Genomic DNA, 23,073 nt, shown 5'->3' with positions numbered 1-23,073 from the left:
GATTCCACTTACATGTAATATCTAAAGTATTGAAACTCTTAGGAACAGAAAATGGAATGGTTTTCATCAGGAGCCAGGTGGTAAAAAAAAAAAAAAAATGGGTATTATTAATTTATATTGAGTTTTAGTTTTGCAACAGAAAAAAGTTTTACAGATATGTTGCATAACAATGTAAATACACTTAACATGGCTAAATTGTATAAGAAAAATATTTAAGATTCTCAATTTTATGTGATGTATTTTTACTACAATTAAAATTAACAATGACACCTGAGGGCAGGTGGCTCAGACCTGTAATCCCAACACTCTGGGAGGTCAAGGTGTTCACATCACTTGAGATTAAAAATTCAAGATCAAGCTGGCCCCATTTCTACTAAAAATACAAAATTTAGCCAGGCATGGTGCATGCCTTTAATCCCAGCTATTCAGGAGGCTGAAGCAAGAGAATTGCTTTAACTGGGGAGGTGGAGGTTGCAGTGAGCTGAGATTGTGCCAATGCACTTTGGGTGACAGAGCAAGACTCTGTCTTAAAAATAAATATGACAGCTAACAGAGATAGAGTTACAAATTTTCTAAAAATTTACCTTCAAACCACAAAACAGTTTCTTTTACACTAAGATATTATAAGATAAAGATGTTGAAATTAAGACAATTTCCATGAATATCACCTAGACAGAATCAATTGTTGGCCACCAGCCAAGAAGAAAAATATACAAATCATAAACAAAATAGCGGTAATGTTTATACTAGCAAACAATTAGATGATTATATTGACAAAGGAAGTAGAGCTGATTCATAATTGACTTTTGCCTCACACTGTATTAAGATGTACTGAGTTGACAATTGTCATACAAAATTATAGCATGTAAATTAAAACTAAAAACAGTAAACTGATATAATCTGGCCTGCCCTAAAAAAATGAAACAGATACAAAATTGCAAACAAAGTTAAAATTAACATTAACCCCCAAAATTCTGATTTGAATACTGCAATTCAAAACCATAATAAATAGGTAGAAACTAGAAACACAACTGATGTGAGGCAGCCTACTCTGAAAAATACAGAATTATAAAATACAAAACATAATGAAGACCAACTTTTACCCATAAAATCCTCAATAAACAGAGAAAAAATTCTAGATAACTACAATTTTCAACTCTGACTGTGCATCCATGAAAAGCATTAATTTTGAATTGTTTCATACAGTTAGGGCAACAAAATTTCAAAGAAAACACATTATAATTATTCATAAAGAGCTTTGATGAGAAAGTTTTAGAAAATAAGCATTTAAGTAATACTAAAGAAACTTCAAAATTATGCTACTGATACATTGATATGTTGCTGCTTTGTTTTCCCGTTTTTTTTTTTTTTTTTTTTGAGATAGAGTTTTACTCTAGTTTCCCAGGCTGGAGGGCAATGATCTCGGCTCACCACAACCTCCACCTCCCAGGTTCAAGCTACTGTCCTGCCTCAGCCTCCTGAGCAGCTGGAATTACAGACATATGCCACCACACTCAGCTAATTTTGTATTTTTAGTAGAGATGGGGTTTCTCCATGTTGGTCAGGCTGCTTGTCTCAAACTTCTAACCTCAGGTGATCCGCCTGGCTGGGCCTCCCAAAGTGCTGGGATTACAGGTATAAGCCACCATGCCCAGCCCATTGCTGCTTTTCTTACAAAATGATAAGGCTGTAATCTAGCCTTTAGAAGAATAGTCTTACATTTCTAAATATAATAATTATATATATTTTAAATACTTTACAAAGAAATGATATATAAAATAAAATTGGGAATAAGTTGTGCTCTTATTCAGCTGAAAGTTGAGGAAACTGGAAGAAAATGCTAGTAATAACATTGTGCCTAAAGTCGATGAAACATACAAGACAAATATTTTAATAAGTTACATAATTATATACAATATATATTTGAGAATGTTTTATTGTTTTATTTATGTATTTATATTTTGAGGCAGAGTCTCACTGCTGCCCAGGCTGGTGTGCAATGGAAGGATCTTGGCTCATTGCAAACTCCACTTACCAGTTTCAAGTGATTCTCTTTCCTCAACCTCCCAAGTAACTACGAATACAGGTGCATGCCACCACACCTGGCTGATTTTTGTATTTTTAGTAGAGTTGGGGTTTCACTATGTTGGCCAGGCTGGTCTCAAACTCTTGGCCTCATGATTTGCCCACCTCTGCCTCCCAAAATGCTGGGATTATAGGCGTGAGCCACCATGCCAGGCCTTAAGCATGCTATTGTAGAGCTGAAACTAAGATTACAGACAAATTACAGACATATGACAATTCAGAAAGTGAAAACACAGTGATAATAATCTTCATGTTAAAGAAGACAGAATCACAAAATAATAAGTGAGAAATAAGGTAATAATTGGAAATTCAATGTATGTAGAGCAATGTTCTAATTTCCCCAATGGGAAAAGTTTTTGTAAGGAATCCATAAAATGAATACATACAATAAACCATCTTACATTACAGTAGATATTATTGGCATGTACAGTTTAAATTTTTAAGATTAGGTCCTGATAAGAAAAAAGAATTCTCCATAAAATAATTTTCTTCTATTTAACAAGATACTTTTGTACATAAAGGTTTTCCATCAATTTTTTGGTAGAATTATGTTTTAAACCTTCATAGGATGTGAAATTATAAAGCAGAAAACATGTGTCGTCTCTCTCTGGTGTTCCTGGAATTTCTTTTTTTATCGTATAATCCCATTTATATGAAATATCCAGAATATGCAAATCCATAGAGACAGAAAGCAGACTAGTAATTGCAAAGGGATGAGGAGGAAAGAATAGAGTGTGACTGCTAAAGCATATAGGATTTTCCTTTATCATCACTGCCTCCCCACAGTGGTGACAGTCATAACCTTATTAGTAAGCTAAAAACCAATGGATTATATATTTCATTTATGTTTGTTTGTAGAGTCTAAGGTCTCACTATGTTGCCTAGGCTGTTCTTGAATTCCTGCCCCAAGCAATTCTCCACCTCAGCCTCCCCAGCTACTGGGATTACAGGCATAAACCACCATATCCAGTTCTGAATATACACATCAAAATTGTAAATTTTATTGTATGATATGTATATCTCAGCTAAAAAAAAAAAGAAAACAGGGAGTTCTGTACTGATATGATATAATCTCCAAATATATTAAGTAAAAAAAGAGAGATACAGAATAGTGTGTGCAATGTACTACTATATTCTTAAAAAAATTATACACACATATATATATACACTATCCAGGCATAAAACCTCTCAAAAGACATACGGGGAACCAGTAACATTATTTCCTAAAGCGAAGGATCCTGGAGTGCCTGTGGATATTGTGGTCTGGAAGGGAGACCTAACTTTTCAATATGCTCTTTTGTACCTTTTAAATTTTGTACAGAGTACGACACATCCCTAATTTTCTGATTTATAGAAAGAAAAAAGGAATACTCTGATGCTTTCTCTTTAGTCTTTAGTTTTATTTTAAGAGATCATCTGCATTTTTTCTGTAATAAACTTAAAACATATCCACCCATTTTGTCAGATTTATTTATTCCTTAGCGATTTGTTGTAAAAGTACAGTTTTTGTCTCAATCCTTAATAATACTATATTCATTATATTTCAGGTGTTTGGGTTTCTCATGGAGGAAAAGAAACACAGGCATAAACCTCTATACTATCCAACTGCTACTCCTGCACATGATTTGAATAAAGTGTTACTGATACTTGAACAATTTGTATGATGTCGGCAGAGTAATATCAACAAGAATCATTATAAAGTAGCTGGCCTTATAAGTCAAGAGTTATGATATTTGATCCACTGTTAATACATTTCTAGATCTGATCTAGATTATTTTCTTAATTATTTATTTATTTATTTATTTATTTATTTTTATTTCTTTTGAGATGGAGTCTCACTCAGTTGCCCAGGCTGGATTGCAATTGTGCGATCTCAGCTCACCGCAAGCTACACATCCCAGGTTCACGCCATTCTCCTGCTTCAGCCTCCTGAGAAGCCAGGTCTACAGGCACCCACCACCATGCCCCGGCTAATTTTTTTTTTTTTTTTTGTATTTTCACTAGAGATGGAGTTACACCGTGTTAGCCAGGATAGTCTTGATCTCTTGACCTCGTGATCCACACACCTTGGCCTCCCAAAGTGCCAGGATTACAGGCGTTAGCTACTGCACCCAGCCAATCTGATCTACATTATTTTCTGGATCTTCTGGTATATTGCAGGGCAACTGATGCATGATTTCTTCCTTGTGGGATGTTGTGGCTTCTTCATAAAGAACCTGAATAATCTCACACTGAATATTGTCTGTTAGAGTCTTCTTATTATAACCCCTTGTTTCAAGTATTTCATACAATATATTGGTATCTGTCCTCAGCACAAAAACTACATGAAACCAGCATTTAAGGAAGAAATCAAAACCGTGGTAATCAACAATAACTCCACCTTCTCTCATTTGGTTATCTAACTCATCAACTACTCTGTCTTCATCTAAAATGGGACAATCATACTCTTCATCATAGCCATCATACAATTGCTCTTCTCAAGATAAATCACCCACATTAATGTATTTCAGTCCTGATATTGATGCAAGTTCTGTGCCTAGTAAGGTTCTTCCAACCCCTGGGGTACTGGTGAGCAGGATGCTGAGAAGCAATGATGGCTTGCTGTGATGGCACCGAGTGCCTTGTTCACATGTCCTTTGCACTACTGTTCTTGGAATTTCTAAAACAAATCCTGATGCCTCTCAATACCTCCACAACTCCCTTCACACATTTTTGACTTGAGAAACCACATATTTATTTAAAAATTGCATAACATAGAGGTCTCCAGAAATGTGTGCATATTTCCCCAGTTCCCAAAACTAATGAAATCTAGTCAGATCATGTAGATTCTTACAGATTCTGGGAGGACTTTTGTTTTCAGTGTGAATGCACTGGAAGATTCTGGGAGGGAGAAAGGAAGCCGTAGAATATTGAAGAGCATAGTAAGCATGGGACAGGAACATGTTTCTCTGTGACAGCAAGAAAAATAAAATTAGGCTTTTCTAAAACAATTTCCATTAGAACAGAGATGACCAAACCATATTTAAACTCTTGTTTCTCTGTGACCTTTGGACCTCTCCTATGGGTTACCTGCTCATTTATTTTTACCTTGCTTTGTATATGGCTGTTGCCTCCTCTCTTTTCACAATGCAGGAATTTTTTCTTTGCTACAGACTATCCACCAGAGTTTTTTTTTTTTTTTCCCCACAATAGTAATTGGGCTCACCAGAATATGCCCAACTCCCAGCGTCTTCCTCAGGAAAGAATTAAAGCTGTAGTGTATGTGTTGAAATGTTTTTCCTTTCAAGAGATTGCCTAATGAATAGACATGGAGTGCTGAAGGACATGATGGAGTCATACAGATAACAGTTGTGTCTGATGAGAAGAAAGGAAATTGCAGCACTAGAGAAGCTGCAATACCACAGAGAGTCAACTGGGGAAGAAAATAGGTAATCAATCTAAAAACAATGAAACAAATTATATTTAACTGAGAAATACACACAGATTCAGAGAAGAAATACCTGAGAATGCATCTGTGAAGCCCCCAGAATCTATAGCCTGGATGACTGCTGTTAATATCCCCCTTTACTAAGGCAGTTTATTTATTTATTTATTTATTTATTTTTGAGAAAGAATTTTGCTGTGTAGCCCAGGCTGGAGTGCAGTGGAGCAATCTCAGCTCACTGCAACTTCCGTCACATGGGTTCAAGCGATTCTCTTGTCTCAGTCTCCTTAATGGCTGGGATGAGAGTTGCACACCACAATACTCAGCTAATTTTTTTTGTATTTTCAGTAGAGATGGGTTTTGCTATGTTAGCCAGCCTGGTCTCAAAATCCTGGCCTCGAGTATCTTCATGTCTTGGTCCCCCAAAGTGCTGGGATAACAGGCCTGAGCTACTGTGCCCAGCCATGGCAGGCTTTAAATGCTAGATTTGGTGGACATTGTATAATTTTCCAGATCTTATGAAAAAATTACAAGTCATACGAAGAATTTGGGAAATACACTTCACTGGAAGAAACAAAATAAATATCCAGAAATTGACTCTTAAGTAATGAAGATTTTTGCATATGTGATAAAGAATTGAAAACAATTAAAAGTTCTCAGTGAACAAAAATAAAACAAAAATAAACAATTGAATAACATTTAAAAATAATAAATGACCAAAATGTGATATCAACAAAGATATGAAACCTTTTTCTAAAAACCCAACAGAAATTGTGGCATTGAAGGATCCAATAACTGGCATTTACAAATTCACTACAGAGACACAACAGCAAAAAATGGATCAAAAAAAGATTCAGAAAATTAAACATATATTATTCACAAATATTTAGGCCTGGAAACTAGTTTTTGAAAAAAATGGAAAAAAATGAGTGTGAAATATGAGACTTACTGGACAACATCAAGTAGACCAATATATTCAGAGAAGAGTCTTATAAAAAGAATATAGGAAGAAAATGACATAAATGTTATTTGGAAGGAAAAGAGGAGATTCTGAGAACCTTACACGTTTCTGTGATGAAACAAAAATAATAGTAACCAAGAATAATTGATCTGGAAAACACTGTACTTCAAAAATTAGAAAAAATAAAACATTTTTAAGTTTAAAATAAAAAATCTAATGTTGCTTACTACTAAAATAACCCTAGAAAAAATGCATATGATAGTCAATTATGTTGAAACATTAAATGATGCTGGACAGCATCATAAAACCATATGAAAATATAAAGCTCTCTATTAAATATAAGTATATACACTGATACAAAATTTGCTATTGTAATAAAAATGGTGTATTAAATTCTTAAATCTCTGTGAAAATACACACAATATATAGTGACATAATTTGTAACATTAGTAAGAGAGTGGGGAAAGTAAAAATGAATATATTTTGTATGCTGTTAACTTGAATTTGAAGGCAAAAGCTGTTTGCCCTGGGGACCTTAGCACTGGGCGAGGGATGAGGTAAACCTGCCATTTTGTCTCCCTTAGTTTTTCCATCTCCCCCTACTCTGCATAGGGATTTTTCTTGGTCTGGAGGAATAGTCAGTGTGGACAGGCTCTATTCTGCACACACAGACAGGTGTAGGTAGGCATGGCATCTATAGAGGGGGCCTGGGATTCTAAAAAGAATTAAATATTCAAAAAGTGGAAACCTGAGAATTTTGGGAAAGATTCTCCGGGCTTTGGGCTGGGGAAATGGTAAGTCTTTGCTTCCAGCCATGTGGTTTCTCATCAGAGTTGTTGGGACCATCTTCCTGCAGGTGTCCCTTAGGGAGATGATGCAGGAGATTTAGCCAGTGCTGATGGTCCATGAAAAAATGTGTCACTGCACTTGCTTCTCACTGCACCTGGACAGAAACACGCCAAACCACTTCCCAGGGCTGCAAAACAGTGAGGAGATGGAGGAGGTCTCAGGGCTGTGTATGAAGGAAGGCTGGATTGGAAGTTGGGTAGACTGCCTAGAGGAGGGACCTCAAAAGAAGGGCCAGGCAGGACTTCCCCAATCCTTGGATGTCTTGTGTCACAGATAAGCATATGAATGTAGGATTGGAGCACACGCCTGCTTCTCAGCCTGTCACACCAACACCTTATAACTTCATAGCCCACAAGTTAAAGAGCGGAGTTGTGATTCTAAAAAAATCAGGCAGTATCAAGCCAGCCTTCATATAAGCCCAATCAAATTCTATAAAGATAAATGATGTCTTGCGGAAAAAAGAAATACAAAAAACTTAAAAAGATCCACAGTATTTGAGTGGGGAAATCTGCCCAGTACAGCACCAACTGCTGTGGTGAGATTCACCTGGTTGTAAAGCAAAATTTCTCAAGTACTCATGTTCCCTGGGGAAAAGCCACTCATGTTCCCAGGGTCTACCTGCTTGCTAAGAGGAAGTGTGGAAAAGATTTGTAGCTCAATGGTGCCCATAGTTGATCACAGAACCTTTCCTCTTTCCCAAAACAGCCACCATTAAAATTCAGTGAAACACAAACTGGAAGATAGTCCTGAATTTGGAGGCCCTGGGGAGTCCTCAGCACACCCCTGCATTAGGGCTGCCCAAAAAGGCAGCTCTAAATGCTCCATCTACCCAAGACACTAGTGAATAAAAAGCAGTTAGCCTTGTCAGCTCTTCAAGACCCACATGTGATTCAGAGGCATTTGTCAGAAGATTCTTTGTAAGAAAGGATCTCTGCCCACTAGCAGACAGGAGTGTGTGTCTGTGTGAGTGTGTGTGTGTGTTGAAATTAGAACCCCACCTAATGTGTTCATTATGGAATTTGAAAATGGAAGCCTAAAGTTGAAAATTGAAATCACCCACGAGAGCATCTTGCAAACTATTTTCTGTGCTAGATGCGATGTTTTAGGGTACAGGGCACTGGTAACATCCTACTTCCCTCTCCTTGAAAGAACTACACACACTATTCAAGGCCTGCTTCCACTTGAGCCGCTCCCAAGAGCAGCTTAAGAGCCTGGGCCCATCTGCCAACTTTAGCAGGGCTGACTAAAGCTGCTTGTTTTTCCCGAGTATCTTCTCCAATGACCTGAGAGGTGGGGGAGACATTGGGGCCAGGATTGAAAAGAGGGATGGGGAGCATGGAGGCCAGAGGCTGAGGACCAGGTTTTCCCACCTGGAGGGGTCTGGCCTAGAGGCACTCAAACCAGGGTCAAATTTAGGTGGAGAGATCTGGTCTTGGGTGGCCCTGTGCTGACTACCAGCCTTGAGTCCCTCAAACAGTAGGAAGTGAAAGAATGGCTTGCAGATGAGCCTCACTGACAGTGTGCCACCTGCGTACATCTTGCCAGGGACCCAGGAGGGACCATGGTGTCTCCAGAGCCAAGATTGGAAGGTGGAACTCCCAAAGGGAGCAAAGAAGAGGGTCCTAAGTGAAATGAAGACCTTATTTCTGCTTGACCATTCTTGAAGCGTTTTCAGTGCCTAAAAGTAATTAGCATGAGCATCTGGAAACCACTTCCTGGAAACTGCAAGATGCAAAGGGATTTCATGTACCTCTTTGTAATTACAGATTAGGACAAGAAGTGCCCCATCACTGCATCCGCATGGGGCTTTTACTGGATCCAGTAAGTCTCTGCCAGCTCCCTACAAACTCCTGGGATGTCATTTTTTCTGGGTCTGTGGACAGACATCCAGGGCACTTGCTCAGTGCCCACTTCCTCTTTGTAGGCCTACAGCCTATTGCTCAACCCCAAGCCCACTAGCCCTTGCTTCCTAAGCCATTCGCCACTGAAGCTGCTCAAGTACCACAGCCTGAACTTCACAAAACACTTTGTCATGCCAAGAAAGAAAAGGTAAGGCTGCCAGGCATGGTGTCTCATGCCTGTAATCCCAAAACTTTGGAAGGCCAATGTGGGCAGATCACAAGGTCAGGAGCTTAATATCAGCCTGGCCAATACAATGAAACTCCACCTCTACTAAGAATGCAAAAATTAGCTGGGTGTGGTGTTGCATGCCTGTAGTCCCAGCTGCTCAGAGGCTGAGGCAGAAGAATTCCTTGAATCCAGTGGGTGAAGGTTGCAGTGAGCTGAAATCATGTTGATTCACTCCAATTTGGGTGACAGAGTGAGATTTCTTCGCAAAAAATAATAGAATAGAATAGAATAGAATAGAATAGAATAGAATAGAATAGAATAGAATAGAATAGAATAGAATAGAATAGAATAGGATGAAATAAAATAGAATAAAATATAAAATAAAATAAAATGTAATGTCACTGTTTCATCTCCCCCTGACCTGTGTCATGTTCCAGGGGCTTACTGGATGAACCAGCCAGCCAAAACTCCAGAGTTTCCACCCAAACAATCTGCCCCCACTGCTTGAGTTCCCTCTAGGGAGCTGTCAGTATGACAGGGGGCATCCACAGGAGTGGTGGCAATTTGCTTCTATCTGACCTCAGGGCAGATTATCAGGGCAAGAACATTCTAGAGCAGATGGAAGTCTCAGAAAAGTAGCCTATGGCAGTGTTCTGGGCCCAGTGGGCTCTGTGTCTCCCTCTCCCCTGATTGTCATGAGGTCCAGAACCACACACTCACCCAGATCACTGCTCCATTGCACGTGTGCAGCTGGATGGCTCCCCAGGCAGAGGCTGCCATGGACCGTGTGCACACAGAGAATGCCTACACCTTGAGGCTGTACTATGAGGAGAACATTCCTGAACAGGGTCATGCAGACTGATCCTGCCCTCAGTGGGAAACCCCTGCCTCCTGAGTACTAGACAGAATTCTGTGCACTTTCCTGGAGGCTCCATGCTGGGTCTTTTCATTTGGAAATTTGAGGTTGTCCATAGGGAGGTAACAAAAGAGACTTCTCCTCCATTTGGAAAAAAAAAAAAAAAGAAGAAAGAAAGAAAAAGGAGACTTCTAAGAGCACATTGTGGGGCACAGGCTGAGCCTTTGCCTCCCACCCTGGTCCCTCTATGGTCCCAGGACTGAAAGAAGGAGCTGCAGACAATGAGGGAACTGCTCTGCAAGAACTGGCCTGAGTGGCTGCTTCAAAAAAGAACCACAGTCAAAGTGCCTACAGACCCTAGTGACTGACTGGCAGCCTCAGTCCCACCTACCATCTGCAGGCAGGTTTTCTTGCTGGCAGAATGTAACCAAGGAAAGCAGGAATAAGTCCAGCCCTCTCGGTCACCCCAAAGGCTGTCTGGGGTTCCTTGCAAGGCCTTCTAGCTTTCTGCTTCTTGGAAGACCACCCAAGCATCTCTTTCTGGCCTTGGAGACTTTGATTCCCTGGAAGGAGAAGGCCCTACTTTTCACTAGGCTAAGCGGCCAGATCCATCCAGCTCTCCCCTTTCAGTAGCAACCAATGGGCTCTCACCTGGGCACACACTGCCCAACCTTGGCCCTTCTAAGGCAGGAGCTCATTTGTCTCACAGGTTCAGCTTACTAGGGCTTAAAAGTTATCAGTGCTGTTATTAAGATTGAGAAATTAGGGGGAAAGAGTTGCCTTGAAAAATTTCCCCTAATCTTATCTTGGAGATCATCAGCACCGGTGACAGCATAGGCAGGGCTGCTGAGGATGCTGGGGGAGAGTGCCCAGCCTGTCCAGCAAGCTGGTCCTTGCCAGAGGTGGCTCATGACCCAACCCCTGAGAGAAGCAGACAGACATCCCAGTAAAGAGCTGGGGTGTATAGATCAGGGCAGCCCAGGCACACTGATGGTGGCTTGGCACTACCTCCCATTAAGGGGTGTCACCACAGCTGACTCTTGGAGCCAGGGGGTGATTTTCAATGTGTGCAAGGCAGTCAGCTCCATCAGCTATACAGCTTTCAGCACTCAATTCACCTTGGACATCTCACCAGAAAGCAGTGGGGACTGGCCAATGGAGAAGCTTTGCAAAGTGGGACAGAGCATCATGGGGTGGGGGATCTGGGGCCTGCCTGCTCATCTGAGCATTCTTCCTGAGGGTGTGCTTTGCAACCAAACAGTGACTGTTTTCATGTTGTCTATTTATTTATGGGCTTAAAATATCCTAATATTTCATTTATAGTAGTTTCAGGCTTGTATTTCTGTATTTGTAAAAATTTTATTAGAAGAAAGTCCACTTCGGACAACAATATTTTAGAAGATCTTAAGGTGGCATAGACTTTCATGTCACAATAGCTACTGTTGACCTCTTTTTGCTACCTTTGTACAAAGTATACACAGAAAGTGCAGCCAGAGGAGATGAGGCCAAGTGTCTAGAGCAGAACTGCCTGGGCTTGCTTGCTTGTCTGCCATCATGTGGACTCTGGCTGTGAGGCGGTGCCCACCCTGGATCTACACACCCCACCCCCTCTCCTGAGTAACCAACACAAGGCAGTGCTAATTAGCAGGTGAGTGATGGGCATCAGGCAGCCCAATACCATCTGGGAAGATTTGAACATCATCTAGGCTGGGGCTGTGGGGAGCAGGAGCTGTGGCTCTCTTCACTTGTTATGGCACCACCCACAGATGCATCTGCCCTGTGCTGTTTCTCCAGGAATCAACTGCCCATGGTCCTGAGCCTGTCATGCCATGCCTGCTACCTCACACTGCCTGTGTTTGGAAAAACATCCTGAGATGGTACTGCTGGATGTGAGCACTGGCAAGAGGACAGCACCTTTGTCTTGGGGGATTAGGAGCTGACCAGATAGCTCCCGACTGCCTCTAGAACAAGTGGGGGCTGGTTCTGCAATTAATGACATCTCCCAAAAGATGTGTTGGCAATAGCTCAAGGAATATTTGATGCAGAGGCCTAAATGAAGACACATGAATGGAGTGTGTGGATATCAGTTAGCAGCTGGGAAATAGGTGCCTCCAAGGTCTCATCCTCTAACAACTGTGGAACATGCCCAAGCCATGAGTGTATACACCTAGAGTGAATATATCTGGCTTTTGCTTTTGCTGCCACTATCCCCAAGCTCAATCTCACTTAAAATCTGGATTTTAAATAGAAAAGATAAGAGGCTTTTTTGTGTCCTGGAATAGGAAGCCAGAGATCTGTGTAGGGGTGGCACTGGGTGCACATTAGTTTTGTGACAGGATGAGGGTTGCAGTGTTTTTTTTAATCATCATAGGCCTGGTCTGGTTGTAACTCTGAGTGATGGGGAGGAAGTCAGCAGTGGTGGTCATGTAGATATCTACGTGCCCAACCCTGGCCTGCCTGCTCTCAGACATATCTAGAGGCAACACCACAGGCCCTGACTTATCTCCTTACTCCTTGTATATCAGATGGGAATACCCAGAAGCTACAGTCTGAATGTATTATTCTCCCATTTTGACCTGAGCCACCTAACACACACTGGGGGTGGGTGGGTGAAGGGCCCAGGGGAAAGCAGGGCTGGATCATGGATCCTGGTGGAAATTTAGAGATACAGGAGTGGTTGTCACCTCTCTGTGGAGCCCAGCTCCCTACCTGATCCTTGCCACACAGCCCCATCTACAGAGAGCAGCTCTGGTAAGTTTGGGGATCCCTAAGGCCCGAGGCTGCTCCCTGTCACCCCTGTCTGTGCTCCTTACCTTTCCTGCTGTCAGAGCCCAACATGAAGGGAGAGGTTGATGCCCTGTGAGCCTGAAGGAGTTGTGTCTGACTGGGGCTTCTGTCTGGGGTTTTGCATAGAGTTACCTATGAATATGGTCTGTCCAGATACCTTATTTCAAAGGAAGTGAGCATGAACTAGCAAGTGCAGCAACCCCACACTTGATAAATAAATTTTTCTTGTCTTTAAACCATCACATTTTCATTTCACATTGGAATAAGGGAAGTGAAACCTGCTGCAGCAGCCTCACCCATGTGTTCTGTAACCCAGACTCATTTGGTTGTGAGGGCTGTTGTCAGAAATGTTATGAAAAGAAGAATATGTATAAATTTAATCAAATGTAAAATTATGCTTATAATGTCATTTATGTGGGAGATAAGAGGGTGGAGTAACAGGCACTTAGTTGGAGTTCACCCAACTGTCGCTTTCCAGGCTCATGAGTGTGGCTTTGGTGAACCTCACCTGACATTGGGGACAGAAGAGAAAAGGCCAGCATGAAGGCTAGGTGGGGGAGAGGTGCCAGGCTGTGGGGCTAGGCCCTGGGCATGCTGAGCCTGTTAGGTCACTGGACATCTAACTGCCCAGGAACTGGCCCTTGACACATGAGTTGAGGTAAGAGGATTGGGCAGCACTCTTCAGGAGTCACGCTGCTGGGAGAATGGAGGAGAATCTACAACTGGTCATACTAGGGTAAGTTTTAGAGTGATCTGGACACTCTTGGAGAGCTAATGAGTTGGGAGGAAGGCAGTCCCTCAGGTGCATCTGATGACTGGAGCCTATGGTTCTCGGAGGGGAGGGGTTGTCTGTGGGGGTGGCATGACCCTATGAGAGGAAGAGTTTACAGCTTTTACAGCTGGTCGCTCTTGCTCAGCAATCCCTCCTCAGAGTAAGCATGTTATCAGCCACGTGTATAAGTGAATGTCTTTTGAAGTGTTTAGAGAGTGCTCTATCTCTTAGAAATTCCTTTCCCCTGGCCTTGTCCAGTGAACACAGTTCACACAGCTAACACCTGTTCTTGAGATGTCTTCACCATGCAAAGCTGAGAATGGATTGGGTTTAGTTACCGTTGTGCCTTCTCCTCACCTGAGAGGCCTATTTTCTTTGGTTGATTCCTTAACTGTATTACTGTCGGTCACCTTTTGACAACTCCAATGACAAGTGGCTGTTGCTTCATTAAAAAAAAAAAAGAAGGCTATGAATGTGAAACCCTCCTCTTCTACTCTCTTTCTCTTAGGTGAAAGATTTTCTTTTTTAAAAAAGGGTACATAGTGGTATCCCAGCAGGTGGAGTGTGAGAACTGACTTGTGCTAGGCTATGGTGTCATTGTGGATGGGCACTTCTTCAAGATGGAAAACCAAGTCTCACTGAGTTGCAAGAGCCATACTAGCCCTTCTCCACATCCCCCACTGTGGGCTTTCACTTATCTCCCATGCTTGAATTTTTTAACATACATATTTTTATATATGTATACACACACATACATACACATACAGGTCTTGCTCTGTCACCCAGGCTGCAGTGCAGTGGCTGAATCATGGGACACTGTAGCCTCAAACTCTTCAGCTCAAGTGATGCTTCCACCTCAGGCTCTCAAGTAGCTAGGACTGCAGGCAAGCAATGCTACACCCAGACAATTTGTAAATCTTTTTCTTGAGACTGAGCCTACTTATGTTGCCCAGACTGGACTTGAACTTCCAGGATCAAGCAATCATCCCACATTCAACTCCCAAAGTTTTAAGATTGCAGCTGTGAGCTACCAAACTCAGCCAAAAATATATTTTTTAAAGAACCGTTACAACCAAATTATAAGTTATGATTGCACCACTGCTCTCAAGCCTGGGCAGCAGAGCAAGACCTTATATCCAAAAACAAAGCAAAATGAAACAAAAAAAAATACTTACAACCAAATTAAACTTTGAAGATTATATCATCTGTGTCCAGCCCTGCCCTTCAAGCTATCAGAGTTAAATATAATGATTATTGAGAAAACAGTTAGATAGTATTAAGAAATTTCTGTGTATTCTCCAGCTGAGACTGAGGTATTCTAAATGTGGCCCAAATATTTTCTCACCACTACCTTCAGAATGTAAACTAGCAAGTCAAATCTGGGCACCTGCAGAGGACAGTTGGTCGTTTTCAAGTAGAAAGAGAATTACCCCCATTAATAAGAGTAATACGGTGATTCTCAAAAACAGAAGTCAAACTGAGATGCAGCACAGTCAGGGCACAACTACCATGGCATAACCTCCTCACACAGAATGATTGAGGAGCCTTTCTTAGATTAGCAAATTTGGGCAATATAATTCTCGCTTATTCATTCCCGGCCCTTGCTTCCCACCTGATTCCCAATGGCCACCTCACGATGTGGTCAGCAGTGGAGTGCAGTGTGGTAAGAGAGGGGCTCAGGGATGGGACGGGGGTCTTTACTGCATTATCAAAATGCCTAAAAAGTTGTGAAAAAGGTGTCCAAATGTTCTTCTTCCTACCTTTAAATAGCTGTTAAGATGCATTATGCAACAGATTCTGGAGGGGAAAGAACAAGTGCATTTCAAGTCTCAGCTCACTTCTTAATTAGCTGTGATACTCTGGACATGTGACTCAAACTATTTGAGCCTGTTTGCCTGTTCACCCAAGACAATCCTAAGCAAAAATAACAAAGCTTGTGTCATCATGCTACCCAACTTCAAACTATATTACAAAGCTATAACAGCCAATACAATATGGTACTAGTACAAATCAGATATATAGACCAATGGAACAGAACAGACACCTCAGAAATAACACCATGCATCTACAACCATCTGATCTTTAATAGTCCTGACCAAAACAAACAAAGGGGGATAAAAATTCCTGTTTAACAAATGGTCCTGAAAAAACGGGCTAGGCATATGCAATAAACAGAAACTGGACCCCTTTCTTACATCTTATAAAATCATTAACTCAAGATGGATTAAAGTTTTTTGTTTTGTGGGTTTTTTTGGGATGGAGTCTCACTTTTTTGTCCAGGCTGGAGTACAGTGGATTGATCTCAGCTCAATGCAACCTCCATTTTCAAATAGAAAAGGAAATATCTTTCTAGCAATTCTCCTGCCTCAATCTCCTAAGTAGCTGAGATTACAGGTGCCCACCCCTACATCTAGAAAATTTTTGTTATTTTTAGTAGAAACAGAGTTGCACCATGTTGACCAGGCTGGTTTCGAACTCCTGACCTTGTGATTTGCTTGCCTCAGACTCCTAAAGTGCTCAGATTACAAGGGTGAACCACTGCACCTGGCTGGATTAAAGTCTTAAATGTAAAAACCCAAACCATAAAAACCCTAGAAGAAAACCTAGGCAATACCATTCAGTACACAGGCACTGACAAAGACTTCATGACTAAAACACTGAAAGCAATTGTAACAAAGAAAAATTGACAAATTAGATCCAATTAAACTAAAGAGCTTCTGTACTGCAAAAGAAGCTGTCATCAGTGTGAACAGGCAGCCTACAGAATGGGAGAAAATTTTTGCAGTCTATCTATCTGACAAAGGTTGAATATCCAGAATCTAGAAGGAACATAAACAAATTCACAAGAAAAAAACAAACAAACAATACCAGGAGAAAGTGGGCAAGGGATATTAACAGACTCTTCTCAAAAGAAGACATTTGGCTAGGTAAGGTATCTCGGGCCTGTAATCCCAGCACTCTGGGAGACTGAGGCAGGAGGATCATTAGACCAGCCTGGCAAACTTGGGGAAACCTCGTCTGTACTAGAAATACAAAATTAGCTGGGCGTTTGGGTAGGCCCCTGTAATCCCAGCTTCTCAGGAGGCTGAGGCAGGAGAACCAGTTGAAGCTGGGAAGCAGACATTGCAGTGAGCTGAGATCCCACCACTGCACTGCAGCCTGGGTAACAGAGCAACACTTCGTCTAAATAAATAAATAAATAAATAAATAAATAAATAATAAAAAAGATATTTACGTGACCAAAAAGCCTAAACCTTATTTTCACTGGTCATTAGAGAAATTCAAATCAAAACCACAATGAGATACAATCTCCCACCAGTTAGAATGGCAATTATTTAAGTTAGGAACCAGCAGATGCTGGTGAGGCTGTGGAGAAATAGATATGATTTTACACTGTTGGTGGGAGTGTAAATTAGTTCAACCATTGTGGAAGACAGTGTGACAATTTCTCAAAGAAACAGAAATATCATTTGAGCCAGCAATCCCATTACTGGGTATATACCCAAAGCATTATAAATCGTTCTACTATAAAGACACATGCACACGTATGTTTATTGCAGGATTGTTTACAATAGCAAAGAATTGGAACCAACCCAAATGCCCGTCAATGATAGACTGGAGAAAGAAAATTAGGCACATATACACTATAGAATATTCTGTAGCCATAAAAAGATGAGTTCATGTCCTTTGCTGGGTCATAGATGAAACTGGAAATCATCGTCCTTAGCAAACTAACACAGGAATAGGAAATCCAACACCACATGTTCTCATTCATAAGTAGAAGTTGAACAGTGAAAACACATGGACACAAGGAGGGAAACATCACACACTGGGGCCTGTCTGAGAATGGTCAAGAAAAGGGACAGCATTAGGAGAAACAGCTAAAACATGTGGGGCTTAAAACATAGATGGCGGATTGATAGGTGCAGTAGAGGGGCACGGTGGCTCATGCCTGCAATCCCAGCACTTTCTGAGGCGGAGGTGGGTGGACCAACTGAAGTCAAGAGTTTGAGATAGGTGCAGCAAACTACTATGGCACATGTAAACTTATGGAACAAACCTGCACGTTTTGCACATGTATCCCAGATTTTAATTAAAAAAAAAAAAGCACTAAGGCTGATGGGGAGGGTGGTAGGGGCAAGCGTGGGGGTAGGGGCGGGAGTGGGTGTGCCCTGGAACTTTATCCGTCAGTGTAGGTGGCGTGGGAACCGCCCAATCAGGCACGCAGTTGGAGAGGAAGGGATGGCGTGGCTTCCGGCGTTTGGCAGGAACTTTTTCTCTCCCTTGCACGGGAACTTGGGAACCATCTCTCCTCTTCCGCCTTCTCCACGTTGGGAGCTCCAGGAGACTTCCTCACAGTCTCTGTTAATAGCTCACAGTCTCTGTGACGCATAGCTAAGATACCAGGACATCCTGCAAGCTGTGAAATGGTGAGTATGGGGGTTCGGCATCCCAAGAGAAGAGATCAGGCTGTGAAACTGGCAGGACCTGCTCCTCCACAGTCATCTCCTGTGTAACACGGTGAAACCCCATCTCTATACATGTATGGATATATTCCCTGACCCTTAATTATATTCCATTAATGTGTATATACTGATCTCTTTTCTACAACTTGGCAGAATTTGATTATTAGTGTTAACAGTTTTATTATTACTTAGGATTTTAATTATATATGTAAAATTATAACATCTATGTGTAGAAATAAGCTTATTTATTTTCCAATTGGAATGTTTCTTATCTTGTATTGCTCAATTATTCTCACCTGATTTGTATTGCAATTTTGATCAGAAGTAATGAACGCAGCTATGCTTGTCTTGTTCCTGATCTTAAGGAGAAAGCATTTAGTCTTTCACCATTGCATGTAATGGTAGTTTTGAGGTTTTTTAGGTACTTTTTTATGTTAAGGAAGTTTTAGTCTATATCTAGTTTACTAGATGCTCTTATAAAAACCTTTTGCATTATGTCAAATTTTTTCTCCATCAATTGAGATGATAATTTTTTTTCCCTAAAAATCATTCTACTGAGTTGGTATATTGCATTGACTAACTGCAATTGTTAGAGTGAGAAAAATTGGTTTACATCTTTTAATGTTTAAAACAAATAATCAGTGAAGCCATCTGATTCTCGACTTTTCTTGTTAGTATGATTTTGATAATTTATGCAGTCTTTTGCTAGTTACAGTTTGTATTAGACTTATTCAGGGAAATAGAAGGAATAGAACAAATATCTACCTCTTTGTGAATATCTATGTCTGTGTTAATATATGGGACAGAGCCCTTTTGGGTTGTCATGGCGGTATCTTCTGCACAGGATGCCTTTCTCAGCAATCTCTGGGCTGGTTTAGAGAACCGTCTGTTCTTCCACTCACCTCATTTCAGTGCTGGCCCTTGTTGGCAACAGCAAGCTTCTGCCCTGCACCAGAGGAAACAGAGTGTGACCGGATTAAAGCCTTTTTGTCAATCTCCTATGTGGAGCTCTGCAAAGACAGTAACTGGCAGCCAGATTTGGAAGACTCAGAGCTATTTCTGGCCATCAGTGATACTCCTTATACCCCATGAAACTTTCTGCTCCCCAGATGAGGCATAGACTTATGTCTGCACAGACCTTCAGCCTTGGAAGTCACCAGATAACAGCTCCAGGGCACAGAACAATCAATTCATGTGGATGAGTACCACAGCTGCCTTTGCCTTCCTCCTTTGCCAGCCATGACCTGGTATGTAAACGTGAGCTATCAGTATTCTAACAACCCAACAATCTGCTCCTCCTCAGAATGGGACAGCCTCATATGACATTCCCCTACACACAAAATTTAACATTAAATAGTTATCCTTTTGTATTTGGCTTGTTTTATGTAGTATAATGTCTTCAAGTTTCATCCATATAGTAGCATGTATCAGCATTGCAATTTTTTTTTTTTTTTTTTTTGAGATGGGATCTCTTTTTTCACCGAGACTGGAGTGCACAGCAATGCAATTATGACTCACTGCTGCCTCAATCTCCCCAGCCTCAAGTGATCCTTCTGACTCACATGGACCTCCCCTGTGGCTGGGACTGTAGGCACACACCACCAAGGCCAGCAAATTTTTGTACTATTTGTAGAGATGGAATTTTGCTATGTTATAAAAATTGGTGTGAAAGTATCAGTGCATAAGTGAATAAAATTTAAAAACCCAAACACATCTGTGCATGCAGTTCTTAAATTGAATAACAGAGATCAGGCATGGTGGCTCACACTGTAATTCCAAAAGTTTGGGAGGCTGAGATGGGCACATCACTTAAGCTCAGGGGTTCAAGACCAGCCTGGGCAACGTGGCAAAACCCTGTCTCCACTAAAAATTTAAAAATTAGCTGGGCATAGTGGTGCATCCTTGTAGTCCCAGCTATTCTGGAAACTGAGGAATGAGAATCGCTTAAGCCCCAGAGACAGAGGTTGCAGATTAAGTCACTGCATTTAATTAGTTTGGATACACCTGTAGTTGAAACATATGGAAGTGGTCATCTGTTGCTGAAACATACAGTAATTCTATATGGAACTTTCTGATATACTGCCAAACTATTGATCACTGTTGATAAACCATTGGTCACAGTTGATAAACCATTCTCACCAGCCATGCACCAGGGTTCCACTTCACCCATATCCTAGCCAGTATCTTTTTCGTTTTTGCTGTTTTGGTTTTTATATAGCCACCTTAATAGATGTAACGTGGTAGCTTATTGTGGTTTTGATGTGCATGTCCCTCATGACTGGTGATGCTGAGCATTTTTCTGTAGGCTTATTGACCCAGTATAGATTCAAGTCCTCTTCCTTTTTATAAATACTGTTGTTGTTTTGTTTTGTTGTTGAGTCTTAGAAGTTCTTTATATATTCTGCTTATTATATTACACCTTATGTACCTAGTCAGATACATGATTTGCAAATCTTTTCTCCCATTTGCTGGTTGTTTTTCACTCTGTTGTTCATGCTTTTTGTACCAAATTTTAGTATAAGTGAGTTTTTTTTTTTTGGTATCAAAAAACATGAACAACAGAGTGTTTTCATATCAAAAAAACACAAAAGATTCACATTTTCATCAAGTCCAATTTATCTGTTTTTCATTTTGTGGCCTATGCTTTTGGTGTAACAGTCAAGAAACAATCAGCAAATTTAATGTTGTAAGATTTTTGCATATTCTTTTTCCTAAGAGTTTTTAAAGTTTAACTTTTTAAAACTTTTACAGTAGGTTTGGGGGTACATGTGAAAGTTTGTTACGCAGTAAACATATGTCACAGAGGTTCACTGTACATATGATTTCATCATCCATGTATTAAGAACAGTACATGATAGGTATCTTTTCTGCTTCTCTCCCTCTTCCCACCCTCTAACTTCAAATGGACCCCAATGTCTGTTGTTTTCCTCTTTGAGTTCATACATTCTTATTTAGTTCCTACATAAAACTGTGAACGTGCGGTATTTGGTTTTCTGTTCCTGTGTTAGTTTGCTAAGGATAGTAACCTCCAGTTACATCTATGTTGCCATAAAAGACATGATTTCTTTATTTTATGGCTGCATAGTATTCTGTAATGTGTATGTGGCACATTTTCTTAATCTAATCTGTTACAGATAGTATTTAGGTTGATTCCATGTGTTTGCTGTTGTCAATAGGGCTGCAATGAACATTTGCATGTATGTGTCTTTAAGTTACAAAAATTTCTATTTATCTGGGAATATACAGAGTAATGGGATTGCAAGCAGAACTATTGAATGATGGTTCTGCTGTTAGCTCTTTGAGGAATTGCCAAACTGCTTTCCATAATGGTTGAACTAATTTACATTTGCACCATAAGTTCCCTTTTCTCTACAACCTTGCCCACATTTATTGTTTGACTCTTTAACTATAGCCATTCTGACTGGTGTGAGATGACATCTCATTGTGGTTTCTTTCTTTTTTTTCTTTTCCTATTTTGACATGGAGTATCACTCTGTGACCAGGCTGGAGTGCACTGGCATGATCTCAGCTCACTGCAACCTCAGTTTTCTAAGTTCAAATGATTCTCTTGCCTCAGCCTTCTGAACAACTGGGACAACAGACGCACACACCACACCCAACTGATTTTTGTATTTTTGGGAGAGACTGGGACTCACCATGTTGGCCAAGATGGTCTTGATCTCTTGACCTCGTGATCTGCCAGCCTCAGTCTTCCAAAGTGCTGGAATTACAGGCTTGAGCCACCGAACCTGGCCATCTCGTTGAGGTTTAAATTTTCATTTCTCTAATGATCAGTGATGCTGAGGTTTTTTTCATACTCTACTTGGTGACATGCATGTCTTCTTTTGAAAAGTGTCTTTTCATGTGCTTTGTCCACATTTTAATGAGATTTCTTTTATTGTAAATTTAAGTCCCTTATAGATGCTGAGATAGCGGATCTTTTTCAGATGCATAATTTGCAAATGTTTTCTTCCACTCAGTAGGTTCTCCATTTTCTCTGCTGATAGTTTTATTTTCTGCTACGCAAAACTCTTTAGTTTAATCATATCTTACTTGTCAATGTTTGCTTTTCTTACTATTGCTTTTGGTGTTTTTGTCATGAAATCTTTGCACGTTCCTATGTCCAGGATTGAATTGTCTGAATTGTCCTCTAGTGTTTTATACTTTTCAGTTTTATATTTAAGTCCTCAATCTTGAATTTATTTATCTATTTATTTATTTATTCATTTATTTATTTATTTATTTATAGTATATGGTGTAAAGTAGGGGTCTGGCTTCGTCTTCCACATATGGCTAACCAGTTATCCAGGCACAATTTATTGAATAAGAAATCTTTATCTTATTGCTTGTTTTTTTCAGCTTTGTTGATTATCACATGGTCACAGATGTGCAGCCTTATTTCTGGATTCTCTATTCTGTTCCATTTCTCTATGTGCCTGTATATGTATCAGTATCGTGCTGTTTTGGTTACTGTAGCCTTGTAGAATAGTTTGAAGTCAGGAAACATGATACCTCCAGCTTTGCTCTTTTTGCTTGAAATTGCCTCATCTATTTGTGCTTTTTTTTTTTTTTTTTTTTTTTTTTTTTTTTTTTTTTTTGCCCCCCCACAGAGTCTTACTCTCTCACCCAGGCTGGAGTGGAGTTGCAGGATCTCAGCTCACTACAAGCTCCACCTTCTGGATTCACACCATTCTCCTACCTCAGCCTCTTGAATCACTGGGTTACTACAGGTACCCACCACTATACCTGGTAATTTTTTGTATTTTTAGTAAAGACAGGGTTTCACTGTGTTAGCCAGAATGG

General features: G+C 40.6%; 1 pseudogene; it reads right to left on the bottom strand.

Moving 5' to 3' along the window:
• Positions 1-4,187: 4,187 nt before the first annotated feature.
• Positions 4,188-10,169, bottom strand: LOC129025720 (adenylate kinase isoenzyme 6-like; annotated as a pseudogene).
• Positions 10,170-23,073: the final 12,904 nt, after the last annotated feature.

Source organism: Pongo pygmaeus, chromosome Y (genome assembly GCF_028885625.2).
Source record: "Pongo pygmaeus isolate AG05252 chromosome Y, NHGRI_mPonPyg2-v2.0_pri, whole genome shotgun sequence".
Lineage (NCBI taxonomy): Eukaryota > Metazoa > Chordata > Mammalia > Primates > Hominidae > Pongo > Pongo pygmaeus.
Note: the sequence above shows the minus strand (reverse complement) of the source record. Positions and strands in the feature narration are given on the sequence as shown.